This window comes from Pseudophryne corroboree, unplaced genomic scaffold (genome assembly GCF_028390025.1).
Source record: "Pseudophryne corroboree isolate aPseCor3 unplaced genomic scaffold, aPseCor3.hap2 scaffold_862, whole genome shotgun sequence".
NCBI lineage: Eukaryota > Metazoa > Chordata > Amphibia > Anura > Myobatrachidae > Pseudophryne > Pseudophryne corroboree.
In genome coordinates, this window is record NW_026970441.1 from 202,999 (window position 1) to 222,500 (window position 19,502).

A 19,502-nucleotide genomic window follows, 5' to 3' on the forward strand; every position below is an offset into this window, starting at 1 on the left:
TGCATACCTCCCAACTGTCCCGCTTTCAGCGGGACAGTCCCGCTATTCGGACCCTGTCCCGCTGTCCCACCCGCGGGCAGCAGTGTCCCGCGAGTGGGGGGGCAGTTAGGGGAGGCTTTGATCACCCGCTGCTCTGCTCTGCAAAGCAGCCGGTGATCACGGAATACATGCTACGCGCACGGCATGTATTCAGAGCTAGGAGGGGAGCAGGGGCTGTCCAGCTGCTGGGAGAGCGCTGGGCACGCCCCCAAAAGGAGAGAAAAAAAACGGACCGTTTGGTGAGGCCACGCCCACTCGAGCAAGGCCACGCCTATCACGATCAAGGCCACACACCCTTTTTGGATCGGCGCACGGCTTCGCCGCGCAAGAGTCCCGCTATCGACAAGCCAAAAGTTGGGAGGTATGAAATATGCCCCATTTTAATGATAGGGCTTTCAATTTGTTGCGGCTGTGCAGTGGCCGCCAGCAGGGGGTGTACTTAGATAGGCTTCATATTGGTGTCCAAAGATGGCCGACCTCTCTCGCTTAGGGGGAATGGTCTTGTGAATTAGAGGGCGGCAGAGCGGGAGGAGGTTCAGGGGCAGCTGCGGCAGTCTATCACTGCTGCCGGGCTGCCCCTGTCACTACGGAAGCGGCTGAAGTGGTGCGGGAGCCGGGAGGAGGTTCAGGGGCAGCTGCGCCAGTCTATCACTGCTGCCGGGCTGCCCCTGTCACTACGGAAGCGGCTGAAGTGGCGCGGGAGCCGGGAGGAGGTTCAGGGGCAGCTGCGCCAGTCTATCACTGCTGCCGGGCAGCCCCTGTCACTACGGAAGCGGCTGAAGTGGTGCGGGAACCGGGAGGAGGTTCAGGGGCAGCTGCGGCAGTCTATCACTGCTGCCGGGCTGCCCCTGTCACTACGGAAGCGGCTGAAGTGGTTTGGGAGCCGGGAGGAGGTTCAGGGGCAGCTGCGGCAGTCTATCACTGCTGCCGGGCAGCCCCTGTCACTATGGAAGCGGCTGAAGTGGTTCGGGAGCCGGGAGGGGGTTCAGGGGCAGCTGCGGCAGTCTATCACTGCTGCCGGGCTGCCCCTGTCACTACGGAAGCGGCTGAAGTGGTGCGGGAGCCGGAGGAGGTTCAGGGGCAGCTGTGGCAGTCTGTCACTGCTGCCGGGCTGCCCCTGTCACTACGGAAGCGGCTGAAGTGGTGCGGGAGCCGGGAGGAGGTTCAGGGGCAGCTGCGGCAGTCTATCACTGCTGCCGGGCTGCCCCTGTCACTACGGAAGCGGCTGAAGTGGTGCGGGAGCCGGGAGGAGGTTCAGGGGCAGCTGCGGCAGTCTATCACTGCTGCCGGGCTGCCCCTGTCACTACGGAAGCGGCTGAAGTGGTGCGGGAGCCGGGAGGAGGTTCAGGGGCAGCTGCAGCAGTCTATCACTGCTGCTGGGCTGCCCCTGTCACTACGGAAGCGGCTGAAGTGGTGCGGGAGCCGGGAGGAAGTTCAGGGGCAGCTGCGCCAGTCTATCACTGCTGCCGGCTGCCCGTGTCACTACGGAAGCGGCTGAAGTGGTGCGGGAGCCGGGAGGAGGTTCAGGGGCAGCTGCGGCAGTCTATCACTGCTGCCGGGCTGCCCCTGTCACTACGGAAGCGGCTGAAGTGGTGCGGGAGCCGGGAGGAGGTTCAGGGGCAGCTGCGGCAGTCTATCACTGCTGCCGGGCTGCCCCTGTCACTACGGAAGCGGCTGAAGTGGTGCGGGAGCCGGGAGGAGGTTCAGGGGCAGCTGCAGCAGTCTATCACTGCTGCCGGGCTGCCCCTGTCACTATGGAAGCGGCTGAAGTGGTGCGGGAGCCGGGAGGAGGTTCAGGGGCAGCTGCGGCAGTCTATCACTGCTGCCGGGCAGCCCCTGTCACTACGGAAGCGGCTGAAGTGGTGCGGGAGCCGGGAGGAGGTTCAGGGGCAGCTGCAGCAGTCTATCACTGCTGCCGGGCTGCCCCTGTCACTACGGAAGCGGCTGAAGTGGTGCGGGAGCCGGGAGGAGGTTCAGGGGCAGCTGCGGCAGTCTATCACTGCTGCCGGGCTGCCCCTGTCACTACGGAAGCGGCTGAAGTGGTGCGGGAGCCGGGAGGAGGTTCAGGGGCAGCTGCAGCAGTCTATCACTGCTGCCGGGCTGCCCCTGTCACTATGGAAGCGGCTGAAGTGGTGCGGGAGCCGGGAGGAGGTTCAGGGGCAGCTGCGGCAGTCTATCACTGCTGCCGGGCAGCCCCTGTCACTATGGAAGCGGCTGAAGTGGTTTGGGAGCCGGGAGGAGGTTCAGGGGCAGCTGCGGCAGTCTATCACTGCTGCCGGGCAGCCCCTGTCACTATGGAAGCGGCTGAAGTGGTGCGGGAGCCGGGAGGAGGTTCAGGGGCAGCTGCAGCAGTCTATCACTGCTGCCGGGCAGCCCCTGTCACTACGGAAGCGGCTGAAGTGGTGCGGGAGCCAGGAGGAGGTTCAGGGCCCGCCACCGCCCCCCTCCTCCCTAGACCATCAGGGTACGGGCATTAGAACCATGGGGGATCAGTCAGGCCTCAGGCCTGTGGGCACGCTAGGCGGGCACTAGGCCCGGGGCCAATTTCAGGCATTAGGCCTGTGCCTATAATAGAGGGCATTAGGCCCTAGTGTGTAAGTGGCAAATTAGGGAATAAGGTGACCCTGTCTGCGCACGCCTATGCCCAGCAGGCCCCATGATAGGCGGGCACCAGGCCCATGGCCAAGTGTCAGGCCTCTGGCCTGTGGGCGCAGTAGGCGGGCTCTAGACCCGGGGGTCCAATATCAGGCATTAGGCCTGTGCCTATAATAGAGGGCATTAGGCCCTAGTGTAAGTGGCAAATTAGGGAATAAGGTGACCCTGGGCATTAGGCTCAGGTCACCCAGCAGGCCCCATGATAGGCGGGCACCAGGCCCGTGGCCAAGTGTTGGGCCTGTGGGCGCAGTAGGCGGGCACTAGGCCCGGGGCCAATATTAGGCCTGTGCCTGTAATAGAGGGCATTAGGCCCTAGTGTATGTGTGGCCCATTAGGGAATATAGTGACCCTGGGCATTTAGCCCAGGTCACCCAGCAGGCCCCATGATAGGCGGGCACCAGGCCCGTTGCCAAGTGTCAGGCCTGTGGGCGCAGTAGGCGGGCACTAGGCCCGGGGCCAATATTAGGCCTGTGCCTGTAATTGAGGGCATTAGGCCCTAGTGTATGTGTGGCCCATTAGGGAATATGGTGACCATTAGGGAATATGGTGACCCTCGCTCCACCCTCCGTTCCGTGTGCCCATCTCCCCCTACCCCCGCGCCTCCCCCGTGCTGTGTGCCCGGCTCCCCCCCCCCCTTCTGTGTGCCCGGCTCCTCATTCCGTGGTGTGTGCCCGGCCCCCCACCCCCTTCTGTGTGTGCCCCCCCCCCTTCTGTGTGCCTGGCTCCACTCTCCGTTCCGTGTGCCTGGCTCCCCCTACCCCTCCACTCCCCTGTGCTGTGTTCTCAACTCCACCCCTTTGTTTTGTGCCCGGCTTCCCCGCTCCTCCCGTGCTGTGTGCCCGGCGCCCCCGCTTCATCCCCCTATGCTGTGTGCCTGGTGTAACCAGGGCCGGTGCTAGGGTGTTCGGCGCCCCCCTGCAAACTATAAAATTGCGCCCTCCCATATTCCGTTGGCGTGCGCCGGGAAAAGGGGTGTGGTCTCACAACTAAGGGGCATGGCCACACAATAGTACCCCCATTTAAAATTACGCCACAATGTAGCACAATCTTATTAATCTTATACGTAATGCCCCACCCGTAGTAGTAGCGTCCTTATATGTAATGCACCCCAGTAGTAGTAGCATCCTTATACATAATGCACTCACAGTAGTAGTAGCATCCTTATACATAATGCCCCCCAGTAGTAGTAGCATCCTTATACGTAGTGCCCCCCCAGTAGTAGTAGCATCCTTATACATAATGCACACAGAGTAGTAGTAGCATCCTTATACGTAGTGCACCCCCAGTAGTAGATGCGTCCTTATATACGTAATGCCCCCCCCAGTAGTAGAAGCGTCCTTATACGTAGTGCACCCCCAGTAGTAGAAGCGTCCTTGTACGTAATTCCCCCCTAGTAGTAGTAGCGTCCTTATACGTAATGCCCCCCCCACAGTACTAGTAGCGTCCTTATACGTAATGGCCCCCCCAGTAGTAGCATCTTTACATGTAATGCCCCCCCCTGTAGTAGTAGCGTCCTTATGCATAATGCCCCCCCAGTAGTAGCATCCTTATACGTAATGCCCCTCTAGTAGTGGTAGCATTGTTATACGTAATGCCCCCCGAGTAATAGTAGCGTCCTTATATATAATGCCCCCAAGTAGTAGTAGCGTTCTTATACGTAATGCCCCCCCCCAGCAGTAGTAGCGTCCTTATACGTAATTCCCCATAATAGTAGTATCGTCCATATATGTAATGCCCCACAGTAGTAGTAGCGTCCTTTTACATAATGCACCCCCAGTAGAAGCCTCCCTATATGTAATTCCCCCGTAGTACTAGTAGCGTCCTTATAAGTAATGCCCCCCCTGTAGTAGCGTCCTTATATGTAATGCACCCTCCCAGTAGTAGTAGCGCTGTTACGCGTAAAGCCCCCCCTGTAGTAGTAGCATCCTTATACGTAGTGCACCCACAGTAGTAGTAACATCCTTATACGTAATTCCCCCCTAGTAGTAGTATCGTCCTTATAAATAATGGCCACCCCAGTAGTAGCGTAGTTTCACGTAATGCCCCCCTGTAGTAGTAGTGTCCTTATACGTAATGCCCCCCCAGTAGTAGTAGCGTCCTTGCATGTAATGGCCTCCCCCAGTAGTAGCGTCATTATACGTAATGTCCCCCCCAGTACTAGCGTCCATAAAGTGCGCGTACGCAGACATACCTCACACACACAATTCACACATATATACACACACATACACACCCACCCACCATATGCACACACACATACACACACCCACCCACACACACCACTTACCTAAGCCAGTCTCCCTCTGTACTGCAGCCTGGTCAGTGTAGCTCCGCCCCTTCTGTCCCGTTTAGCCCCGCCCCCTTTCGGCCCATTAAGCTCCGCCCCCGTCTGTCCCGTACTCAGCCGCTGTCACACGGGGAGGGGAGGCAGGAGGTTTTTGATTCTGCAGACGCTGCTGCCAGTGACTGTCATACAGTGACAGACACAGCAGCAGCAGGGGGGACAGGAGTCACAGGACGGCGCAGCAGTGAAGGGATTCAGAGCAGGGAAAGCACCTCTCTGTCCCAGCGCCTCCCTGCACTGCATCCCTTCGCTGAGCGGGTAGCGCCGGGCCTGGGTGTAACCCTCCCTTAACACTTTTATATGAGGTTCTTGTTTACTTTGATAGGGAATGGTTATTCAATATCGGTGCCTCCACCCAAGCTATTTTATTTGGGCTTGCCTGGGTAAGCCTCTCTATATAATGAATAGTAACTACAAATTTATCTGTATCCTGAGTATATATATATGTATACATTCATTTCAGTATAATGTTATACCTGTTCTTCTGTTCTCATTTCAGGATCTCCGGATGAAATTTCACATCAAGTCAACATACATGGTAAGTATAAGTACATGCATTTATTACCAACATAGTGAAGTAAAATTACATTTCAATCCTGCCCCAATATTCCTCCCTCTAGAGCCTATACAAGTTGTTTTGCATGCAATATACAAAAAAAATTGACCGTAATATTAGTGCAAGAGTGACCCGGGTACTCAAAACAAAGCGCAATGTCTGGGCCCTTAAATTAGTGTACACTATTGAATACCTTGTATAACATCCCAAACCACACTGAAACTTAGTCATAGGATGAGTGGTATAAGTAGCATAATGTCCTCCTCCTTAATTATGCTAGAGTCTCCTCATTAAAGATAGCAGGTAATGTCTATGAAACAACCAGCATGAAATATCCGGCACTCTGCTACAATTGTGGCCCTCATTCCGAGTTGATCGCTCGCAAGGCGATTTTAGCAGAGTTACACACGCTAAGCCGCCGCCTACTGGGAGTGAATCTTAGCTTCTTAAAATTGCGAACGATGTATTCGCAATATTGCGATTACACACTACTTAGCAGTTTCAGAGTAGCTTCAGACTTACTCGGCATCTGCGATCAGTTCAGTGCTTGTCGCTCCTGGTTTGACGTCACAAACACACCCAGCGTTCGCCCAGACACTCCTCCGTTTCTCCAGCCACTCCCGCGTTTCTCCCAGAAACGGTAGCGGTTTTATCCACACGCCCTTAAAACGCCGTGTTTCCGCCCAGTAACACCCATTTCCTGTCAATCACACTACGATCGCCGGAGCGAAGAAAAAGCCATGAGTAAAAATACTATCTTCAGAGCAAAATTACTTGGCGCAGTCGCAGTGCGAACATTGCGCATGCGTACTAAGCAGAAAAACGCTGCGATGCGAATAAAATTACCGAGCGAACGACTCGGAATGAGGGCCTGTATTTCCTCTCCCTGTAATACTGGGGGTCATTCCGAGTTGTTCGCTCGCAAGCGGATTTTAGCAGATTTGCTCATGCTAAGCCGCCGCCTACTGGGAGTGAATCTTAGCATCTTAAAATTGCGAACGATGTATTCGCAATATTGCGATTACACACCTCGTAGCAGTTTCTGAGTAGCTCCAGACTTACTCTGCCTGTGCGATCAGTTCACTGCTTGTCGTTCCTGGTTTGACGTCACAAACACACCCAGCGTTCGGCCAGACACTCCTCCGTTTCTCCAGCCACTCCTGCGTTTTTTCCGGAAACGGTAGCGTTTTTTCCCACACGCCCATAAAACGGCCAGTTTCCGCCCAGTAACACCCATTTCCTGTCAATCACATTACGATCGCCAGAACGATGAAAAAACCGTGAGTAAAATTACTAACTGCATAGCAAATTTACTTGGCGCAGTCGCAGTGCGGACATTGCGCATGCGCATTAAGCGGAAAATCGCTGCGATGCGAAGATTTTTACCGAGCGAACAACTCGGAATGACCCCCACTATGTAGTCTAACAACTAGCATTTAGTAACTGTATCCATATCGATGGCTGCTACTGTGATGTTTCAATTATTTGCCACACTGTAAGCGGATGCCTTGTAACTACATAAGTCCTGGCTGCTCTTTTTCTTACTGCTAATTTCCCTTTCTGTAACTTTATGCAAATGTAGTAAGCAATGCATTTATCTCTTGGTTCAGATATATTAGTCTTTTCCACTGTACTTAAAAAGGTAAAGGGTAATATAATATATTTGAGAGGCCCACCTTTAAGTTTATTAAGGTTGTACCTTAAATGAAGATCCAAGACCGGTGCATTATGGCTCCATATTTACTTTTGCCACTCTATACTGCAGACCTTTAAATTAATTTGAGCTGCTTCCTATTACAGTACACTTGCGGGGTTTTTTTTATTTACCCCTGAGGTCTTCACCTAAATCTCAGTCTTTTTCCTTAGGGGTTGATATGTATATACATATATAAGCAATAGAGTGGAGCTGTCCTGCTGAGTAAGTGATGACATCCCAAAAAAAAAGTCTATCTCTATTAGAGATGAGCGGGTTCGGTTCCTCGTAATCCGAACCCCCCCGAACTTCAGCCTTTTTACACGGGTCCGAGGCAGACTCGGATCTTCCCGCCTTGCTCGGTTAACCCGAGCGCGCCCGAACGTCATCATCCCGCTGCCGGATTCTCGCGAGGCTCGTATTCTATCGCGAGACTCGGATTCTATATAAGGAGCCGCGCGTCGCCGCCATTTTCACACGTGCATTGAGATTGATAGGGAGAGGACGTGGCTGGCGTCCTCTCCGTTTAGATAGAGAGTGAGACACTTGATTTACTAGTAATTTAATTTTAGTAATTTTGGGGAGCATTAGGAGTACTCAGAGTGCAGAGTTTTGCTGATAGTTAGTTACTAGTGACTGACCACTTTATTATTTAATATAATCCGTTCTCTGCCTGAAAAAAAACGATACACAGTCACATACCATATCTGTGCTCAGCCTCAGTGTGCTGCATGATAATATCATCTATGTATATCTGACTGTGCTGAGTGCTCACTGCTCACACAGCTGAATTGTGGGGGAGACTGGGGAGCAGTTATAGCAGGAGTACATAACAGTGCATACTTTTGCTGCCAGTGTGACTGACCAGTGACCACCAGTATATTGTCTGCCTGAAAAAGTTAAACACTCGTGTGGTGTTTTTTTTTTTATTCTATAAACGCATTCTGCTGACAGACAGTGTCCAGCAGGTCCGTCATTCATTATATTATAATATATACCTGCAGTAGTGATATATATATTTTTTATATCATTATCATCCAGTCTATACTAGCAGCCGCAGTACGGTAGTCCACGGCTGTAGCTACCTCTGTGTCGGCAGTGCTCGTCCATAATTGTATACCTACCTGTGGTGGGGGTTTTTTTTCTGTCTTCTTCATACTAGTAGTTTAGGAGTCTGCTGACAGTGTCCAGCAGGTCCGTCATTATATAATATATACCTGTCCTGCAGTAGTGATATATATATATTTTTTATATCATTATCATCCAGTCTATACTAGCAGACGCAGTACGGTAGTCCACGGCTGTAGCTACCTCTGTGTCGGCAGTGCTCGTCCATAATTGTATACCTACCTGTGGTGGGTTTTTTTTTCTATCTTCTTCATACTAGTAGTTTAGGAGTCTGCTGACAGTGTCCAGCAGGTCCGTCATTATATTATATATACCTGTCCTGCAGTAGTGATATATATATATATATATTTTATATCATCATCCAGTCTATACTAGCAGACGCAGTACGGTAGTCCACGGCTGTAGCTACCTCTGTGTCGGCAGTCGCTCATCCATAATTGTATACCTACCTGTGGTGGGTTTTTTTTTCCCTATCTTCTTCATACTAGTAGTTTAGGAGTCTGCTGACAGTGTCCAGCAGGTCCGTCATTATATAATATATACCTGTCCTGCAGTAGTGATATATATATATTTTTTATATCATTATCATCCAGTCTATACTAGCAGACGCAGTACGGTAGTCCACGGCTGTAGCTACCTCTGTGTCGGCAGTGCTCGTCCATAATTGTATACCTACCTGTTGTGGGGTTTTTTTTCTATCTTCTTCATACTAGTAGTTTAGGAGTCTGCTGACAGTGTCCAGCAGGTCCGTCATTATATAATATATACCTGTCCTGCAGTAGTGATATATATATATATATATTTTATATCATTATCATCCAGTCTATACTAGCAGACGCAGTACGGTAGTCCACGGCTGTAGCTACCTCTGTGTCGGCAGTCGCTCGTCCATAATTGTATACCTACCTGTGGTGGGTTTTTTTTTTCTATCTTCTTCATACTAGTAGTTTAGGAGTCTGCTGACAGTGTCCAGCAGGTCCGTCATTATATAATATATACCTGTCCTGCAGTAGTGATATTTATATATTTTTTATATCATTATCATCCAGTCTATGCTAGCAGACGCAGTACGGTAGTCCACGGCTGTAGCTACCTCTGTGTCGGCAGTCACTCGTCATCCATAAGTATACTAGTATCCATCCATCTCCATTGTTTACCTGAGGTGCCTTTTAGTTGTGCCTATTAAAATTTGGAGAACAAAAATGTTGAGGTTCCAAAAATAGGGAAAGATCAAGATCGACTTCCACCTCGTGCTGAAGCTGCTGCCACTAGTCATGGCCGAGACGATGAAATGCCATCAACGTCGTCTGCCAAGACCGATGCCCAATGTCATAGTACAGAGCATGTAAAATCCAAAACACCAAATATCAGTAAAAAAAGGACTCAAAAATCTAAAATAAAATCGTCGGAGGAGAAGCGTAAACTTGCCAATATGCCATTTACCACAAGGAGTGGCAAGGAACGGCTGAGGCCCTGGCCTATGTTCATGGCTAGTGGTTCAGCTTCACATGAGGATGGAAGCACTCAGCCTCTCGCTAGAAAAATGAAAAGACTTAAGCTGGCAAAAGCACAGCAAAGAACTGTGCGGTCTTCGAAATCACAAATCCACAAGGAGAGTCCAATTGTGTCGGTTGCGATGCCTGACCTTCCCAACACTGGACGTGAAGAGCATGCGCCTTCCACCATTTGCACGCCCCCTGCAAGTGCTGGAAGGAGCACCCGCAGTCCAGTTCCTGATAGTCAGATTGAAGATGTCAGTGTTGAAGTACACCAGGATGAGGAGGATATGGGTGTTGCTGGCGCTGGGGAGGAAATTGACCAGGAGGATTCTGATGGTGAGGTGGTTTGTTTAAGTCAGGCACCCGGGGAGACACCTGTTGTCCGTGGGAGGAATATGGCCATTGACATGCCTGGTGAAAATACCAAAAAAATCAGCTCTTCGGTGTGGAAGTATTTCAACAGAAATGCGGACAACATTTGTCAAGCCGTGTGTTGCCTTTGTCAAGCTGTAATAAGTAGGGGTAAGGACGTTAACCACCTCGGAACATCCTCCCTTATACGTCACCTGCAGCGCATTCATCATAAGTCAGTGACAAGTTCAAAAACTTTGGGCGACAGCGGAAACAGTCCACTGACCAGTAAATCCCTTCCTCTTGTAACCAAGCTCACGCAAACCACCCCACCAACTCCCTCAGTGTCAATTTCCTCCTTCCCCAGGAATGCCAATAGTCCTGCAGGCCATGTCACTGGCAATTCTGACGAGTCCTCTCCTGCCTGGGATTCCTCCGATGCATCCTTGCGTGTAACGCCTACTGCTGCTGGCGCTGCTGTTGTTGCTGCTGGGAGTCGATGATCATCCCAGAGGGGAAGTCGTAAGACGACTTTTACTACTTCCACCAAGCAATTGACTGTGCAACAGTCCTTTGCGAGGAAGATGAAATATCACAGCAGTCATCCTGCTGCAAAGCGGATAACTGAGGCCTTGGCATCCTGGGCGGTGGGAAACGTGGTTCCGGTATCCATCATTACTGCAGAGCCAACTATAGACTTGATTGAGGTACTGTGTCCCCGGTACCAAATACCATCTAGGTTCCATTTCTCTAGGCAGGCGATACCGAAAATGTACACAGACCTCAGAAAAAGACTCACCAGTGTCCTAAAAAATGCAGTTGTACCCAATGTCCACTTAACCACGGACATGTGGACAAGTGGAGCAGGGCAGACTCAGGACTATATGACTGTGACAGCCCACTGGGTAGATGTATTGACTCCCGCCGCAAGAACAGCAGCGGCGGCACCAGTAGCAGCATCTCGCAAACGCCAACTCTTTCCTAGGCAGGCTACGCTTTGTATCACCGCTTTCCAGAATACGCACACAGCTAAAAACCTCTTACTGCAACTGAGGAAGATCATCTCAGAATGGCTTACCCCAATTGGACTCTCCTGTGGATTTGTGGCATCGGACAACGCCAGCAATATTGTGTGTGCATTAAATATGGGCAAATTCCAGCATGTCCCATGTTTTGCACATACCTTGAATTTGGTGGTGCAGAATTTTTTAAAAAACGACAGGGGCGTGCAAGAGATGCTGTCGGTGGCCAGAAGAATTGCGGGACACTTTCGGCGTACAGGCACCACGTACAGAAGACTGGAGCAACACCAAAAATGCCTGAACCTGCCCTGCCATCATCTGAAGCAAGAAGTGGTAACGAGGTGGAATTCAACCCTCTATATGCTTCAGAGGTTGGAGGAGCAGCAAAAGGCCATTCAAGCCTATACAACTGACCACGATATAGGAGGTGGAATGCACCTGTCTCAAGCGCAGTGGAGAATGATTTCAACGTTGTGCAAGGTTCTGCAACCTTTTGAACTTGCCACACGTGAAGTCAGTTCAGACACTGCCAGCCTGAGTCAGGTCATTCCCCTCATCAGGCTTTTGCAGAAGAAGCTGGAGACATTGAAGGAGGAGCTAACACTGAGCGATTCCGCTAGGCATGTGGGACTTGTGGATGGAGCCCTTAATTCGCTTAACAAGGATTCACGGGTGGTCAATCTGTTGAAATCAGAGCACTACATTTTGGCCACCGTGCTCGATCCTAGATTTAAAACCTACCTTGGATCTCTCTTTCCGGCAGACAAAAGTCTGCAGGGGTTCAAAGAACTGCTGGTGAGAAAATTGTCAAGTCAAGCGGAACGCGACCTGTCAACATCTCCTCCTTCACATTCTCCCGCAACTGGGGGTGCGAGGAAAAGGCTCAGAATTCCGAGCCCACCCGCTGGCGGGGATGCAGGGCAGTCTGGAGCGACTGCTGATGCTGACATCTGGTCCGGACTGAAGGACCTGACAACGATTACGGACATGTCGTCTACTGTCACTGCATATGATACTCTCACCATTGAAAGAATGTTGGAGGATTATATGAGTGACCGCATCCAAGTAGGCACGTCAGACAGTCCGTACGTATACTGGCAGGAAAAAGAGGCAATTTGGAGGCCCTTGCACAAACTGGCTTTATTCTACCTAAGTTGCCCTCCCACAAGTGTGTACTCCGAAAGAGTGTTTAGTGCCGCCGCTCACCTTGTCAGCAATCGGCGTACGAGGTTACTTCCAGAAAATGTGGAGAAGATGATGTTCATTAAAATGAATTATAATCAATTCCTCCATGGAGACATTCACCAGCAGCAATTGCCTCCACAAAGTATACAGGGAGCTGTGATGGTGGATTCCAGTGGGGACGAATTGATAATCTGTGAGGAGGGGGATGTACACGGTGATGAATCGGAGGATGATGATGAGGTGGACATCTTGCCTCTGTAGAGCCAGTTTGTGCAAGGAGAGATTAATTGCTTCTTTTTTGGTGGGGGTCCAAACCAACCCGTCATTTCAGTCACAGTCGTGTGGCAGACCCTGTCACTGAAATGATGGGTTGGTTAAAGTGTGCATGTCCTGTTTATACAACATAAGGGTGGGTGGGAGGGCCCAAGGACAATTCCATCTTGCACCTCTTTTTTCTTTCATTTTTCTTTGCGTCATGTGCTGTTTGGGGAGTGTTTTTTGGAAGGGCCAGCCTGCGTGACACTGCAGTGCTACTCCAAGATGGGCCAGGTGTTTGTGTCGGCCACTAGGGTCGCTTAGCTTACTCACACAGCTACCTCATTGCGCCTCTTTTTTTTCTTCTTTGCGTCATGTGCTGTTTGGGGAGTATTTTTTGGAAGGGCCATCCTGCCTGACACTGCAGTGCCACTCCTAGATGGGCCAGGTGTTTGTGTCGGCCACTTGGGTCGCTGAGCTTAGTCACACAGCTACCTCATTGCGCCTCTTTTTTTCTTTGCGTCATGTGCTGTTTGGGGAGTGTTTTTTGGAGGGGCCATCCTGCGTGACACTGCAGTGCCACTCCTAGATGGGCCAGGTGTTTGTGTCGGCCACTAGGGTCGCTTAGCTTACTCACACAGCTACCTCATTGCGCCTCTTTTTTTTCTTCTTTACGTCATGTGCTGTTTGGGGAGTATTTTTTGGAAGGGCCATCCTGCCTGACACTGCAGTGCCACTCCTAGATGGGCCAGGTGTTTGTGTCGGCCACTTGGGTCGCTGAGCTTAGTCACACAGCTACCTCATTGCGCCTCTTTTTTTCTTTGCGTCATGTGCTGTTTGGGGAGTGTTTTTTGGAAGGGCCATCCTGCGTGACACTGCAGTGCCACTCCTAGATGGGCCAGGTGTTTGTGTCGGCCACTTGGGTCGCTGAGCTTAGTCATCCAGCGACCTCGGTGCAAATTTTAGGACTAAAAATAATATTGTGAGGTGTGAGGTGTTCAGAATAGACTGAAAATGAGTGGAAATTATGGTTATTGAGGTTAATAATACTTTGGGATCAAAATGACCCCCAAATTCTATGATTTAAGCTGTTTTTTAGGGTTTTTTGAAAAAAACACCCGAATCCAAAACACACCCGAATCCGACAAAAAAAATTCGGTGAGGTTTTGCCAAAACGCGTTCGAACCCAAAACACGGCCGCGGAACCGAACCCAAAACCAAAACACAAAACCCGAAAAATTTCCGGTGCACATCTCTAATCTCTATTCAGCTGAGCTAAATTAATTCTTCCAGGGCAGTTTCTCTGTTAATGTGTCACCAGGCTCGATTTATGAGGAGACAGGATTTATAGTCAATGCCCCTCAGCTACTGCTTCTTCTATTTACACGACAATGTAGGCACTCCTATCTCTAGTATTTTATACTGCAGCTGTATATGATTTAAGCTCCTGCAGTGTAATATCTTCCTCATAAAGGGATTCTATGTGGTAGGCTGAGAAGTCTATTGTAAGTGCTTTGCCCCTCAGTGTGATAGTAATGCAGTAAGTTAAATATGCACTTACGCTCCTCAGAACGCTGATCGCAGGTGAACACTCCCCCGATTCCTCCCTTTGGCTTGCTGACAGGCTTGGGTGATGAGGCTGATGCACGCTGTTATGGGTGGCGCTTTTGCCTTCTTAAGTTTGCTGAAGGCGACCCGGCTTTGGCGTCCCTCCGTTGCTAGGGAGCAGTTGTTCGGCCCCCAACGTCTGCCGCCCCCAGCGTCATCATGGTTGGCTGGAACGGAGCCTCCCCTGCACCGCCTCTCACCGCCCCGGACTTCAGCGCGGACTGCGGCACTGCGTCTCCGGCTTTCGCTTCTGCCACCAGCGGCCTCTGTCAGCCCCCTCAGTCAGGTTTGCCCGGTGCCGGTGTGATACACTTATCCTAGCAGCGCCACTGCAGCTCTTCAGCAGTGCTCTGGACACAGTGTACACACTCCACCCGGGGGAACAGCATTCTACTGTCTGCCGGCGGGGAGCTCTATTTATTCTCCCCAGACCTCCGGCTCGTGCCGCCCGCTTCCCGCCGGAGCCGCGCGCTATCCCCCCTTCCGCCGCCAATCTACCTTTCTTTCCCCTAAGCTCGCGGTCAGCTTTGCCTTTCGCTCGTGGACCTGCTTTTCCCGCCCTGCAGGTTGTTACTCCCGCAGCGCATGGACAAAATTAGAGACCCCTATGCTACCATTCACTGCTCTGCAGATTATTGCCGGCTCACAATGTCTGGCTCTCATCTAAAATAGCACACCACAGCTGCTGAACCAATAATTTATATTGGATGACCTCTGTTTTTCCTATGTTGTATTAATTATGTTATTTAATAAATCAATTATAATTAATTATCCCCTCTAAATCCTTTCATATACACATCTATTAAATATTATACATACATTACATACCAATACATGAATAAATATAAATATATATTCACATAACATTTCATATAGTAACAGCATAAAATTCATATTACACTGGCGCCCCCACTGATCCTTCCTGCAGCCGCCCGGATATGTTCATTGACAGCCCTCCCCCTTTGACTGCCTTCCATCTCTGTCTGTGTACCCAGCACTCTAAACAGGGATGACCATCGGTGTACTCCTCCATGCCTGCTCCTTCTCATCAGGTGCGTGCTGCCCAGATTGTTACAAGTCACCCCCCTCCCCCATGTGTATGGCTCCCCCAAACAGTCTCCTGCATGTCGCTCACCCTGGTAGTCCCCTGCGTGTCGCCCCCACCCATACAGTACCCTGTGTCGCCTCCCCATACAGTCCCCTATGCCCTGCGTGTTGTCCTGTACAGTTCCCTGCATGTCTTCCCCCCCCATACAGTCCCCTGTGTGTTACGTCGCCACCCCCATACAGTCCCATATGCTGGGCATGCTGCCCCATGTACATTCCCCTGTGTCTCCTCCCCACCCCCCATACAGTCCTCTGTGCCTTTCATGTCGCCCCTCCTGTACGGTCCCCTGTGCTCTGTTTCGCCCCCTTCAGTACAGTCCCCTGTGTCCTACATGTCGCCCTCATCGCCCTGCATGTCCCTTTCCCCTGGTACTGACGTCTGCGCCCTGCATGTCTCTTTTCTCCAGTACTGCCCCCTGCGCCCTGCATGTCACCCCCCCGTACAGTCCCCTGCATGACGCCCCCGTTAGTCCCCTGCTCCCTGTGTCGCCCTCTGTACAATCCCCTGCGTGTCGCCACCCACATAGAGCGCCCTGCGTTATGCTCCCTCATACAGTCCCTGTGTGTTACCGCCCCACCCATATAGTCCTCTGCGTGTCACCCACCCCTAACCAGTCCCCTGCGTTTTCCCCCCATACAGTTCCTTGCACCCTAGGTGTCGCTCCCCATACAGTCCCCTGCTACCTGCATGTCGTCCCCCCCTACACAGTTCCCTGCACCCTGCGTGTTGCTTTCCCCATCTCCTGTGCCCTGCGCGTCGCTTTCCCCGACACTGTGCCCTACGTGCCACCCCCCCCACACACACACGTACAGTCCTCTGCGTCCTGAATGTCACCCTACCCCTGTCCACTCCCCTGCGTGTTGCCGTCCCCTGCACCCTGTGTGTTACCCCTTCAGTACAGTCCCTTGCGCTCTGCGTGTTGCCCCCTTCAGTACAATCCCCTGCACACTGCGTGTTGCTTTCATCCGGTACTGTCCCCTGCGCTCTGCACGTCACCATCCCCGTACAGTCCCTTGAGCCCTGCGTGTCACCTCCTGTACAGTCCCGTGCTCTACGTGTCACCTCCTGTACAGTCCGCTGTGCTCTGCATGTCACCATCCCCCGTACAGTCCCCTAAGCCCTGCATGTCACCTCCTGTACAGTCCCGTGCTCTACATGTCACCCCTCCTGTACAGTCCCGTGCTCTACATGTCACCTCCTGTACAGTCCGCTGTGCTCTGCATGTCATCTCCCCCGTACAGTCCCCTGAGCCCTGCGTGTCACCTCCTGTACAGTCCCGTGTTCTACGTGTCACCTCCTGTACAGTCCCGTGCTCTACGTGTCACCTCCTGTACAGTCCGCTGTGCTCTGCATGTCATCTCCCTCGTACAGTCCCCTGAGCCCTACGTGTCACCTCCTGTACAGTCCCGTGCTCTACGTGTCACCTCCTGTACAGTCCGCTGTGCTCTGCATGTCATCTCCCCCGTACAGTCCCCTGAGCCCTGCGTGTCACCTCCTGTACAGTCCCGTGCTCTACGTGTCACCTCCTGTACAGTCCCGTGCTCTACGTGTCACCTCCTGTACAGTCCGCTGTGCTCTGCATGTCATCTCCCCCGTACAGTCCCCTGAGCCTTGCGTGTCACCTCCTGTACAGTCCCGTGCTCTACGTGTCACCTCCTGTACAGTCCGCTGTGCTCTGCATGTCACCATCCCCCGTACAGTCCCCTGAGCCCTGCGTGTCACCTCCTGTACAGTCCCGTGCTCTACGTGTCACCTCCTGTACAGTCCCGTGCTCTACGTGTCACCTCCTGTACAGTCCGCTGTGCTCTGCATGTCATCTCCCCCGTACAGTCCCCTGAGCCCTGCGTGTCACCTCCTGTACAGTCCCCGTGCTCTACGTGTCACCTCCTGTGCAGTCCCGTGCTCTACGTGTCACCTCCTGTACAGTCCGCTGTGCTCTGCATGTCATCTCCCCCGTACAGTCCCCTGAGCCCTGCGTGTCACCTCCTGTACAGTCCCGTGCTCTACGTGTCACCTACTGTGCAGTCCCGTGCTCTACGTGTCACCTCCTGTACAGTCCCGTGCTCTACATGTCACCTCCTGTACAGTCCCGTGCTCTACGTGTCACCTCCTGTACAATCCGCTGTGCTCTGCATGTCACCATCCCCCGTACAGTCCCCTGAGCCCTGCGTGTCACCTCCTGTACAGCCCCGTGCTCTACGTGTCACCTCCTGTACAGTCCCGTGCTCTACATGTCACCTCCTGTACAGTCCGCTGTGCTCTGCATGTCATCTCCCCCGTACAGTCCCCTGAGCCCTGCGTGTCACCTCCTGTACAGTCCCGTGCTCTACGTGTCACCTCCTGTGCAGTCCCGTGCTCTACGTGTCACCTCCTGTACAGTCCGCTGTGCTCTGCATGTCACCATCCCCCGTACAGTCCCCTGAGCCCTGCGTGTCACCTCCTGTACAGTCCCATGCTCTACGTGTCACCTCCTGTACAGTCCCATGCTCAACGTGTCACCTCCTGTACAGTCTGCTGTGCTCTACGTGTCACCTCCTGTACAGTCCCCTGAGCCCTGCGTGTCACCTCCTGTACAGTCCCGTTCTCTACGTGTCACCTCCTGTACAGTCCCGTTCTCTACGTGTCACCTCCTGTACAGTCCCGTGCTCTACGTGTCACCTCCTGTACAGTCCGCTGTGCTCTGCATGTCATCTCCCCCGTACAGTCCCCTGAGCCCTGCATGTCACCTCCTGTACAGTCCCGTGCTCTACGTGTCACCTCCTGTACAGTCCCGTACTCTACGTGTAACCTCCTGTACAGTCCTCTGTGCTCTGCATGTCACCATCCCCCGTACAGTCCCCTGAGCCCTGCATGTCACCTCCTGTACAGTCCCGTGCTCTACGTGTCACCTCCTGTACAGCCCCGTGCTCTACGTGTCACCTCCTGTACAGTCCCGTGCTCTAGGTGTCACCTCCTGTACAGTCCCGTGCTCTACGTGTCACCTCCTGTACAGTCCGCTGTGCTCAGCATGTCATCTCCCCCTTACAGTCCCCTGAGCCCTGCGTGTCACCTCCTGTACAGTCCCGTGCTCTACATGTCACCTCCTGTACAGTCCCGTGCTCTACGTGTCACCTCCTGTACAGTCCCGTGCTCTACGTGTCACCTCCTGTACAGTCCGCTGTGCTCTGCATGTCGTCTCCCCCGTACAGTCCCCTGAGCCCTGAGTGTCACCTCCTGTACAGTCCCGTGCTCTACGTGTCACCTCCTGTACAGTCCTGTGCTCTACGTGTCACCTCCTGTACAGTCCGCTGTGCTCTGCATGTCATCTCCCCCGTACAGTCCCCTGAGCCCTGCGTCTCACCTCCTGTACATTCCCGTGCTCTACGTGTCACCTCCTGTACAGTCCCGTGCTCTACGTGTCACCTCCTGTACAGTCCGCTGTGCTCTGCATGTCACCATCCCCCGTACAGTCCCCTGAGCCCTGCGTGTCACCTCCTGTACAGTCCCGTGCTCTAACTGTCACCTCATGTACAGCCCCGTGCTCTACGTGTCACCTCCTGTACAGTCCCGTGCTCTACGTGTCACCTCCTGTACAGTCCCGTGCTCTACGTGTCACCTCCTGTACAGTCCGCTGTGCTCAGCATGTCATCTCCCCCGTACAGTCCCCTGAGCCCTGCGTGTCACCTCCTGTACAGTCCCGTGCTCTACGTGTCACCTCCTGTACACTCCCGTGCTCTACGTGTCACCTCCTGTACAGTCCCGTGCTCTACGTGTCACCTCCTGTACAGTCCGCTGTGCTCTGCATGTCACCATCCCCCGTACAGTCCCCTGAGCCCTGCGTGTCACCTCCTGTACAGTCCCGTGCTCTACGTGTCACCTCCAGTACAGTCCCGTGCTCAACGTGTCACCTCCTGTACAGTCCCGTGCTCTACGTGTCACCTCCTGTACAGTCCCGTGCTCTACGTGTCACCTCCTGTACAGTCCCGTGCTCTACGTGTCACCTCCTGTACAATCCGCTGTGCTCTGCATGTCACCATCCCCCGTACAGTCCCCTGAGCCCTGCGTGTCACCTCCTGTACA

At 52.8% G+C, this 19,502-nt stretch overlaps 1 long non-coding RNA gene across 2 annotated transcripts in view; it reads left to right on the top strand.

The window, feature by feature from the left end:
• The first annotated feature begins 313 nt into the window (after positions 1-313).
• LOC135043489 (uncharacterized) overlaps positions 314-19,502 on the top strand; it is a 34,083-nt gene continuing 14,894 nt past the window's right edge. Inside the window, exons 1-2 of one of the 2 annotated variants that reach the window (XR_010236346.1) lie at positions 314-400; positions 5,538-5,576. This is a non-coding gene — a long non-coding RNA (uncharacterized LOC135043489). Of the gene's footprint in view, positions 401-4,844; positions 5,422-5,537; positions 5,577-19,502 lie in introns of those variants that run through there. The other variant, XR_010236345.1, reaches the window with a different exon arrangement.